Raw genomic sequence first — 11773 nt, forward strand, 5'->3', positions numbered from 1 at the left:
CTTGGGTTCTTGGTACTCGTAACTAGTGATGAGCGGGCACTACCATGCTCGGTTTCTTGGTACTCGTAACTAGTGATGAGCGGGCACTACCATGCTCAGGTGCTCAGTACTCGTAACTAGTGATGAGCGGGCACTACCATGCTCGGGTGCTCGGTACTCGTAACTAGTGATGAGCGGGCACTACCATGCTCAGGTGCTCTGTACTCGTAACTAGTGATGAGCGGGCACTAACATGCTCGGGTGCTCGGTACTCGTAACTAGTGATGAGCGAGCACTACCATGCTCGGGTGCTCTGTGCTCGTAACTAGTGATGAGCGGGGACTACCATGCTCGGGTGCTTTCTACTCGTAACTAGTGATGAGTGGGCACTACCATGCTCGGGTGCTCTGTACTCGTAACTAGTAATGAGCGGGCACTACCATGCTCAGGTGCTCGGTACTCGTAAATAGTGATGAGCGGGCACTACCATGCTCGGGTGCTCTGTACTCGTAACTAGTGATGAGCGGGCACTACCATGCTCAGGTGCTCTGTACTCGTATCTAGTGATGAGCGGTCACTACCATGCTTATAGGTTCTCGGTACTTGTGTGTTGCCCTGGACAAGCCAGGGGCCACAGGTAACAACACACATACACCCCCAGCAGTTCGCAACAGACATCCCAGTGAGACCTGATTCCTTCCCTCGGGTTCAGACAGACACACTAGGTGGGCGGAGTCAAGCAGATAGGCACACCCACCGAAGTGTCTGGCTGGCCTGAGGCAGGAAGCAGGTCCAGACAAGTCCAGGCAGAGGAAGAGGGAGGAGGTCTGCAGGGAGACAGAAGCAGACAGGGGCCTAGGTTGGAGCCTAGGACCCTCGGGTAGAGAGTGAGGCAGACGGTAGTGGCCGTCTGTGGGAGCCGGGAAGACAGTTGGTGGAACCGTAGGTAGCCGGGGATGGGCGGTGGCCCACCGGTACCGAACCGGGGAGCCAGCTGGAACCCGGAGCGCAGGAGGAGCGTGCACGGAGGCGAAAGAAAGGACTTACACTACCAACCAGGGTCAGGGGAAAAACTACCGCAGCCATCTGTGGGACCCATCCATCCAGCTGTGTGTTTTACCGAGAACTGTGTCCTCATCATTGGCTGAGTGAGTACCACCGTGCCGTGCGGCACAGCACTGCCCCCGCGACCCTGCACCTCACCAGGCCCCGTAACCTGCCTGCCATCCATCCCTACCCCATCACCGGGCCCCGGGACAACCAACCCCCTACCCACGGAGGGGAGAACTAACAACAAAGCTGCTCTCTGTCACCGCTCCCGGGATCCCCGTCTAGAGCAGCGGTGGTGTCACCAATATCACCACAACCGTGGGTGGCGTCACGGACAATAATCAAAACCCCCCCCCACAATCAAAATCCCCTTTTCACTCACGGGTGAGGAGCTCCGCTCGAGTCCCCGGGATCCGGCCCACCGCTCGAGCCACCAACCGAGCAGTGGCAGCAGCGGCTGGACCCGAGCAGTGGGAGAGCGCAGCGTCCCCTCCTCCGCCCGCGACAACTTGGCGTCACGAACAGGATCCTACCGTTCTACTGACTGGTGGAAGTGCGCCTTGTGGGACCGCCGGAGGTGTCCGGCCGAAAATTTTGAGAAGCCGCCATTTTGGGCGCGAAAAATTTCCCGCTCGAGCATCTTCCCCGAGCAGGAAAGGCGCGAAAGTGGAGCCCCGCCCCCTGAAGAAGGAAGTGCTAAAAAGAGACTAAGGGGGATGGGATGGCATCCGGCCGCATGTGAACCGCGGCTGTGGAAGCAGGGACGCCAGGACTCTGCCAGTGTTTGGTTCCTGGAACACCGCTGCACGAGATGTCCCATCTGTCCGGCACCACTGAAACCTCGTGTCCGTGCCCGCGGCCAACGCCCCGACCGACCCGTTACCCCTGTCACCGGTAGCGGAGCTCGCAGCGTCTGTGAGGGAGGGCCCAGGCCTTACCATCGTCACCGCCCTGCCACCGGTCCCGGTTTCCATCCCAGCCGCACCGCCGATGACGACGGCCCCGGCAGTCCGCTCGGCCGCGACGGAGATGATGATGGCTCCGGCAGTCCGCCCGGCCGCAACGGCAGCGAAGCACCCATCCCGTTAACTATCTGGGCAGCCTGGTTCTGGACTGGGGTCAAGGGGTGCTGCCCACTTCTTAGGGGCAGCATCAGGGCCAGGTTGTTTGGGTGGGTGACTGAAGGACCCGTTCCACTGTTATTATTAAAAGTGTTTGATTGTTGTTGCAACGTTAAAGTAATGTGCATCCCGTTGTGGGAAGATTGAAAATGCCTGTTAAATGTTTTATTCTTTTGCAGTTAAAAAAAAAAAAAAAGAGGAAAATAAAACCGGTGATGGATGGGCAGCCCGCGGACGGTCTGCATTTTACTAAGGGGGAATGTGGCGCCCTGGACAAGCCAGGGGCCACAGGTAACAACACACATACACCCCCACCCCCAGCAATTCACAACAGACATCCCATTGAGACCTGATTCCTTCCCTCGGGTTCAGACAGACACACTAGGTGGGCGGAGTCAAGCAGATAGGCACGCCCACCGAAGTGTCTGGCTGGCCTGAGGCAGGAAGCAGGTCCAGACAAGTCCAGGCAGAGGAAGAGGGAGGAGGTCTGCAGGGAGACAGAAGCAGACAGGGGCCTAGGTTGGAGCTTAGGACCCTCGGGTAGAGAGTGAGGCAGACGGTAGTGGCCGTCTGTGGGAGCCGGGAAGACAGTTGGTGGAACCGTAGGTAGCCGGGGCTGGGCGGTGGCCCACCGGTACCGAACCGGGGAGCCAGCTGGAACCCGGAGCGCAGGAGGAGCGTGCACGGAGGCGAAAGAAAGGACTTACACTACCAACCAGGGTCAGGGAAAAAACTACCGCAGCCGTCTGTGGGACCCATCCATCCAGCCGTGTGTTTTACCGAGAACTGTGTCCTCATCATTGGCTGAGTGAGTACCACCATGCCGTGCGGCACAGCGCTGCCCCCGCGACCCTGCACCTCACCAGGCCCCGTAACCTGCCTGCCATCCATCCCTACCCCATCACCGGGCCCCGGGACAACCAACCCCCTACCCACGGAGGGGAGAACTAACAACAAAGCTGCTCCCTGTCACCGCTCCCGGGATCCCCGTCTAGAGCAGCGGTGGTGTCACCAATATCACCACAACTGTGGGTGGCGTCATGGACAATAATCAAAACCCCCACAATCAAAATCCCCTTTTCACTCACGGGCGAGGAGCGCCGCTCGAGTCCCCGGGATCCGGCCCACCGCTCGAGCCACCAACCGAGCAGCGGCAGCAGCGGCTGGACCCGAGCAGTGGGAGAGCGCAGCGTCCCCTCCTCCGCCCGCGACACTTGTAACAAGTAGTGATAGGCGAAGAGTACAATGCTCAGTGCTCGATACTCGTAATGGGCACTTATGGACGAAACATCCGAGCATCCGTGAAGCTTGCCGAACACTGTGATTACCCGAACATCCCGAGTACTGAGCAGTGGAGAATACACTCCTCCATCATTACTTATCACTAATGGCGATGATAGGGACCTTTAGCTGACTGCGATAGTAATGTAGCACCCCTGCGGTACCAGGTGCCACAAATGTAACCCATGGAAAACCCAAGCCCCGGAATACCCGTGCCAGCAAGCACACCAGCACCTTCAGGCAACACACAAACCCCAACAGCAGACTGGGTGACTGCCTAGTAACAGGAAAAAGGGGAGGGCACTGATTGGATAGTAGCCACCCAACCTGAGGGAGAGACCCAGCGAGGGGGAGGGGCTAGTGGTCAGTTGGAAGCTGGAGGGAAGAGAGACAGAAGTCTTCAGGAGGAGGAAGTGGAGGGAGCTGTGTGAGGAGAGGTGAAAGTAGAAAGTGAAAGTACAGAAACTGACCTGAAGAATCACCGGAGTGCTGTAAAAGGAGTGAGGGACTGTGGAGAAAGGAACCAGAACTCCTGGCACCGTGGGCTACCTGTGGAAGCGTCAGACTCCAGGGACCACGGGAGGCCTGTGGAAGTCTGGAACCAAGGCTCACAGGACTCGGCACAAGACGGGGTGCAGACCCTAGGAAGTGGGACACTTTATGATCAGCTGGTAACTCTGCCGGGCGAGAAGATCTCCAGGGTCCATCGCCAACCAAACAAGCCTAAAGCACAAGCAGCGAAGAGGGGACCGGGGACTGAACCCCTTAAATAGTCCAAGCTGCCTGCATTATGGCCAAGGAAAGAAAAGGGACTTCCAAATAGCTCCAGGCCATGGGAGTCCAACCACAACGAGTGTGCACAGAGGACAGCCAACCCAGGTCACAGCTGGCACGGAGAACAAGGGGAGTGGGTACACCTGGAACCGGCAAGTGGAAACTGCAAGACTGGTGTGGACTGTATTCTTGATCACTCCGTGCACTCACATAGACGGTTCCCCACTACTATTCCTATCATTCACTGCTGGGGCCTGTCCCTGCTTGCGGAGGACTCCAAACATCCAGGCTGTATCACTCCATCAGCCCCAACAGAAACCTGCAGCGGCGGCCCTAATAACCTGGCCGCACACCACAAGTGGCGTAGTTGAGAACTCTTTTATTATTTTTATTTTCTTTTATTTATATTATTTTCTTCCCCTTTCTTTTCCGGGGGACGGCACCCCAAAGGCCATGGTACCGGGCCGCGATGACGACTGACCCCACTGCGCACACCGGGCCCAAGACCGAGTTCCCCACAGCCCTGGGGCATCACAGTAACTAGTGATGACCGAGCACTGCAATGGTTGTGTGCTGCCCTAGCAGCGGATCGAACCGCTCGGATCCGGGGGTAGTGTCCGTTTGTGGTTCGAGGGTCTCCGGACCCGGGGGCTTAGGGGCCACACTCTAAAGTAAAAGGGGGGATATTTACAAGGGAGTTATAGTTCGTGACGCCACCCGTGGTGTTCGGTAACTGGGGATACCACCGCTGCCGTTGTGAGTACCTGGGGTGATGGAAGGGGGCAGCCAGGTGTCGTTGCCCTCCACGTGTAGGGGTAGGCCCCGGGACTCTTGATGGTGCTATGAGGTGCTGTGAAGGGGAGATCACTCAGGTACTCACTCAGTTAATAAGCAGACGCTAACAACCGGGCAAACCAAGTCTCTGGGTATCGCTGCCGTTCAAGGGGAGCTCGTCGGGGACCCGTCCCCTGCAGTGCTGCCTTGTGATACGTGAGTTGCCTCCTGTCACAAAGTGTAAAATTTACCATAGTGGCCCAGTAGTTTGGAACTGGCTGGGCCCCGCTCCCCACTATGGCGAAGTATGGGAGTTTGCTCTCAGGGCTCACGCTCGGGATTTCAGTGGGCCGCTTGTCTGGAAGGCCCTATCCCCCTCGTTGCGCTAGTGCCCCAATTATGGAGCTGGTGGGAACAGTCCATAAAGGCTCCGTTCTCCGCAGGCTAATTGCCGGGTTGCCTGAAACTTCTCCCCGACCTAGGGTCCGTGTACCCTGCTGTCCCGGACTGGTGATAGGACCAGGCTGCTGACTGTCCTTTTTGACAGGTTCCAGGCACCTATCCTCAATCCCCTGCGACCGGGGGTCCGACTCCTCTACGTCCAGACCACCGTCTGCAACCTAGTCAGCTTCTCCTTGAAGCCACTACTCCTAACCTCCTTCTCCTTACTCTACCACTAATCAACTCCACTTCTCAACTACTCAACACTCCTCACCTCCCTTCCTGACCCCTAGGTGGACGACCCTATTCCGCTCAAGCCGCCCACTGGTGTACCTGGTGGGTATGGTGCAGGGTGTATCTAGGATTTGATTTGCTCTTGGAGGCAACACTGCATGATAGGGACCCCAGAACCATGAGGGATTTGGATACTGCACTCAAGAGAAAGAGCGTGCAGCACCCTGTGACGACCTGATAGTCCAGGGGCGTCACAGTTGCATGTTCGGCGCTTGCGTGTTTGACGGGCTCAACTCTAGTACTGAGCACAATGGAAGTCAATGGGGAACTCTAGCATTTTTCCAGAAGATCTTCCGGGAAAAGTGCTTGAGTTTCACATTGACTCCCATTATTCTCAGTACTTAAGTCAAGACTATCGGAGCGTCCAACCTGTTCGTTTCGAAGGGGGCCTAAATGCATGACTGCCAGGTAGCAGTGGAGATCAGCTCTTACGGACTGTTAATGGTAAAGTCTCTTAATGTCTCCTGCTGGTGTGCTCGGATTTGGCAGCACAGAGATGGTGACTCGGACTTGGCAGCATGGAGATGGTGACTCGGACTTGGCAGCACAGAGATGGTGACTCGGACTTGGCAGCACAGAGATGGTGACTCGGACTTGGCAGCACAGAGGTGGTGACTCGGACTTGGCAGCACAGAGATGGTGACTCGGACTTGGCAGCACAGAGGTGGTGACTCGGACTTGGCAGCACGGAGGTGGTGGTTCAGACGTGGCAGCATGGAGGATATGACTCAGATGTGACAGCACGGAGGTGGTGGCTCAGATGTGGCAGCACGAAGGTGGTGGTTCAGACGGGACAGCACGGAGGTGGTGGCTCAGATGTGGCAGCACGGAGGTGGTGGTAGTGAGCAGGCTCTAGGAAGAGACACAGGTTAGGAACACGAGACTGGTACTAGGACACAACAAGCAGAACTAGACACAGTAGCATAATGGAACCTGAGAACTAGCAATTCACTAACTAATAGGTAATGTTGTTCAGGCACCTCCCCTAAGGGGAGGCAGACTTAAATACTTTTACGGTAATGGTTGACCTCAGGAAACACTTCCGGGTAATGAGATGCTGGTCCTTTAAGAAAAGGAACATGTCTGCGTATGCACCCTATGGGCACTCAAAGAAGGCCTGCGTATGGCCTGGAAGCAGGAGTAGGCTAAAAGGGGCAAAAAAGGGGTGCATGGAGCCACCCGGCAGGTGAGGAAAGGGGAGACTTTGCCGAGGTCTGGGAGCGGGGGCATGTGGGGGTGCCACGCTGGGACCAGGGCCGGCTGCTACAAAAGTACAAGCCAGCCCAAGGTATACTTTCCAAAATATTAATTATAGGGGATATTCTTTTATTGGAAAGTTCCCTTTCAGATTAGTTGATCACAGGATGATGTGAGAGCAAATGCTCAGTTTCCTCACAGCACCTCCGCAGGTGAAACAAAGTATTACGCCGTTCTGATTGAACTCCATGGCAAGGTACTGACAAGATGGGACGTATTGAGTAGACTCTTCTAATTCTGGCTAATGGATGAGGGTCCTGAACCTCTTGAGCGTCCGCCATGACAAACTCTCATCATAATTGCTCTCCACTAATAGAAACAATGGCGGCTCCCGCGGAATACAAGCCTCCTCAGGAATATAATTTCTCGGCACGTCCGCCGAACATTTCTAGACATAAGTAAAGTGAAATTATCCTGCATTTAATTGTTTCAGAAATAGACTTGCCCCTGCTGGAAGTGCGGTGCGGAATAATCAGTAGCTGCAGGATTAGAAGAGGAGAAATCTGCAGCGCAGGCAGAAAATACAATAATTCCAGTATTGGGAAAGGAGGAGATTTCGTTAGAAGTAGCAGCGAGCGTCGGAGAGACACAGAACGGAGCTATCTGCATTCGCCTGATAAGGAGGCTGGAGAGAGAGAGGAATTATTTCTGTCGTATTGTGTTGGGGAGCAGCAATGCGGGCCCTTCCATCATTCAGAGCATCTCGTTCACAGTATGTCAGTCTGTAGACCGATTTGCGCAGACCCTCCGTCCTTCGTCCCATCCAATGCACAATATTACATTAACTGTTATAAAGCAGAATATATGGCAGCGCCAGTGACTGTCAGGAGCCACTGCGGATATGCAGCATTGACTGCCGGGCCGTGGTGCAAGGACAAACTCGTAACTACTGGAAGCAAGGAGAAAACAAAGCCAATCTAGTGCCCGGACCAGGGGGCGCGGAGTGATGTTAGTTAAGTGTTAACCACCCCATCAGGATAGAAAAGAACACTGTCATTCAATAAAAATAAAAAACACGGAATGTTGCGGCAAGAATAAAACTGTTTTAAAGTAACAGTCAACATGACGGTAAACACATGGGGCACCTAAGGTTGACGGTTCTCCTTACAGAGGCACACACACTTGATTAAAGATGAGCGGACGTGTAGAGATTCGAGTGAACTTTAGTTAAAATGTCGCTTCGGTACCTGGACTTGACCCAGAACCCAATAGAAGTCAATGGGGACCCTAACTTTTGGGCTGTAAAATATTTGTAGTAAGGGCTAAGGTGCTGCAAAAGGAAGCAAAATGGGGGTAAGAGCAGGACAATTGCCCTGCAAACAAACAGGGAATATATAACTAATTTTAAAAAATGGTGTGGGGATCCCCCCTATTTTTGATAATTAGCCAAGGTAAAGAAGACCGCTGGGGGCTGCTCAGGGGACCTGAACTTTTGTGCTGTAAAATGGTCAAAGTAAGGGCTAGGGGGCTGCAAAAGAAACAAAAAAGGGGTAAGAGCAAGACAATTTACCTGCAAACAAATGGGGAAAGGGCATAAATAACTAATTTTAAGAACTGGTGTGGGTTCCCCCTAATTTTTGATTATCAGACAAGGTAAAGCAGACAGCTGTTGGCTGCAGCCCTCACCTATCAGCTTTACCTTGGCTGGTTATCAAAAATAGAGGGAAACCTATGCCATTTTTTTACTATTTATTTATTTATAAATAAATAATTTGAAAAAGAAAAAAATGGCGTGTTTTCCTCCCTATTTTTGATAACCAGCCAAAGTAAAGCATACAGCTGGGGGCTGCACAGGGAACCTGAACTTTTGTGCTGTAAAATGGTCAAAGTAAGAGCTAAGGGCCTGCAAAAGAAAGCAAAATGGGGGTAAGAGCAGGACAACTGCCCTGCAAACAAATGTGAGTATGGAATAAATAACTCATTTAAAAAATGGCGTGGGTTCCCCCCTATTTTTGATAACCAGCCAAGGTAAAGCAGACAGCTGGGGGCTTCACAGGGGGCTTGTATTTTTGTGCTGTAAAATTATTCTAGTAAGGGGTAGGGGGCTGCAAAAGAAAGCAACTTGGGGGGTAAAAAAATGGCGTGGGTTCCCCCTATTTTTGATAACCGTTCAAGGTAAAGCAGACAGCTGCAGCCCTCACCTATCTGCTTTACCTTGGCTGGTTATTAAAAACAAAGGGAACCCAATGCCATTTTTTATTATTATTTATTTATAAATAAATAATTAAAAAAACGGTGTGGGGTCCCCCCCTATTTTTGATAACCAGACAAGGTAAAGCAGACAGTTGGGGGCTGCACAGGGGACCTGAACTTTTGTGCTATAAAATGGTCGTAGTAAGGGCTAGGGGCTGCAAAAAGGAAGCCAAATAAACAACTAATTTTAAAAAAAATGACGTGTGGCACCCCTAATTTTTGATAACCAGACAAGGTAAAGCAAACAGCTGGGGGTTGCACAGGGGACCTGAACTTTTGTGCTATAAAATGGTCATAGTAAGTGCTAGGGGGCTGCAATAGGAAGCAAAACAGGGGTAAAAGCAGGACAATTGCCCTGCAAACAAATATGGATATAGAATGTTGTGGGTTCCCCCCTATTTTTTTTTTTCTAACCAGCCAAGGTAAAGCAGACAGCTGGGAGTTGCAACCCTTAGCTGTCTGCTTGCCCTGGCTGGTTATCAAAAATAGAGGGAACTCCATGCCATTTTTTCAATTTATTTATAAATAAATAATAAAAATAACCCGATGCCGGCTGTCAATTCATAGCTGACATCAACCCATAAACCATTACCCCAATTTCCACAGCACCAGGGCAATCGGGAAAAGTCAGTTTAAGTGCCAAAATTGGAGAATATAATGGATGCACCACTACCAGCATCTGGGCCGGCTGAGGGCTGGAAGTTTTAGGTTGAGAAGGGCCAAATAACAATGAATCTTCCCAGCCTGATAATACCAGCCTGCAGCTGTCTACTTTAGCTTAGCTGGTTATGAAAAATGAGGGAGGGAAACCCACATCGTTTCGATTTTTTTTTTCAAATCATTTATTTATTTATTAGTTAAACAAGATTAAAAACATCCTTTAGTGCCCCATGAAAGGCACTAAAGGGTACAAGTGTGCACTATATAATGGGGTGGCTTACTTTGCTTTAGTTAACTTCCAGAGGACAGTGTGTGCCAGGTATCGTGTCACCGGGTCCTCTATAGACCTGATGACGCAATGCGACCGGCCAATCACTGCAATCACATGCAGTGCTCGGCATGGCTGTGATGACTCTTAAAGGGACAGCTCGTGGCTGGGAGTCACAGAGTATTTAAGGCACCTTCCCCAGTGCGGAGGTGACCCTAGTTTGCTGCTCTGACTCCATCCTACCTGCCCTCCCGTACCTGGGTCCCTGACTCTGGTCAGCTGCTGCAGTACCAGGGACTACCCTGGAGTGGTAACTGGTGTCTACCGGCAGCCCAAGCCATCCTCACTATCAGAAGTTCTGGTGAAGACCCGGTAGGCTCTTAGTCACGCCCCTTTAGGGTAAGCCCGGTGATGGCACTGTGGGTCCACACCCACCAGTGTGAAACCCCCCTTTGTTCTCGCCTCATTCTGGCTCTTAAAGAGTTGCATTAAGAGCTTGTGACGCAACTTCTGACTTCCGGTAAGTCAGATGTTATGGGCACAAGATAGCGCTGCGGGACCGGAGTGGCCTCAAAAATGCTTAAAAACACTGAAGCGAAAGTATAAGACCAGGGGCAGGGGACCTAGTGTTAAAGCACCACTCCGGCACTAACCCCACCCCACTGGAGTGGTGCTTTGAGGTATATATATATATATATATATATATATATATATATATATATATATATATACAGTACAGACCAAAAGTTTAGACACACCTTCTCATTCAAAGAGTTTTCTTTATTTTCATGACTCTAAAAATTGTAGATTCACATTGAACTGAAAAATAAGGAGCGCTGATAGTGTAATACCAACAGATCAGTGAGGTAGATCAGGAAAAATACACTCACCTGAAAAGGTTGTGATAGTCACAACCACTGATAGAGCATAGGATGATGGTGTCTGCTGCAGCCCCACGTGGATGTGCATACAAATCAGAGTGAAGAGGGGGTTAATGCCGCGCATCAGCCAAAATGAAGATGTAGCATGTTGATGTTATAAACGTATTCTTTTATTCCATCGGTCTACGCGTTTCGAGGATATACCTCTTCTTCAGGACCAGTGCATCAACATAGTATCAGATATATATATTCTATATAATATAGATACTATGTTGATGCACTGGTCCTGAAGAAGAGGTATATCCTCGAAACGCGTAGACCGATGGAATAAAAGAATACGTTTATAACATCAACGTGCTACATCTTCATTTTGGCTGATGCGCGGCATTAACCCCCTCTTCACTCTGATAGATTCACATTGAAGGCATCAAAACTTTGAATTAACACATGTGGAATGAAATGCTTAAAAAAGTGTGAAACAACTGAAAATATGTCTTATATTCTAGGTTCTTCAAAGTAGCCACCTTTTGCTTTGATTTCTGCTTTGCACACTTTTGGCATTCTCTTGATGAGCTTCGAGAGGTAGTCACCAGAAATGGTTTTCCAACAGTCTTGAAGGAGTTCCCAGAGATGCTTAGCACTTGTTGGCCCTTTTGCCTTCACTCTGCGGTCCAGCTCACCCCAAACCATCTCGATTGGGTTCAGGTCTGGTGACTGTGGAGACCAGGTCATCTGGCGTAGCACCCCATCACTCTCCTTCTTAGTCACATAGCCCTTACACAGCCTGGAGGTGTGTTTGG

The sequence above is a fragment of the Anomaloglossus baeobatrachus genome, chromosome 4 (assembly GCF_048569485.1).
Source record: "Anomaloglossus baeobatrachus isolate aAnoBae1 chromosome 4, aAnoBae1.hap1, whole genome shotgun sequence".
In the NCBI taxonomy this organism is placed as follows: domain Eukaryota; kingdom Metazoa; phylum Chordata; class Amphibia; order Anura; family Aromobatidae; genus Anomaloglossus; species Anomaloglossus baeobatrachus.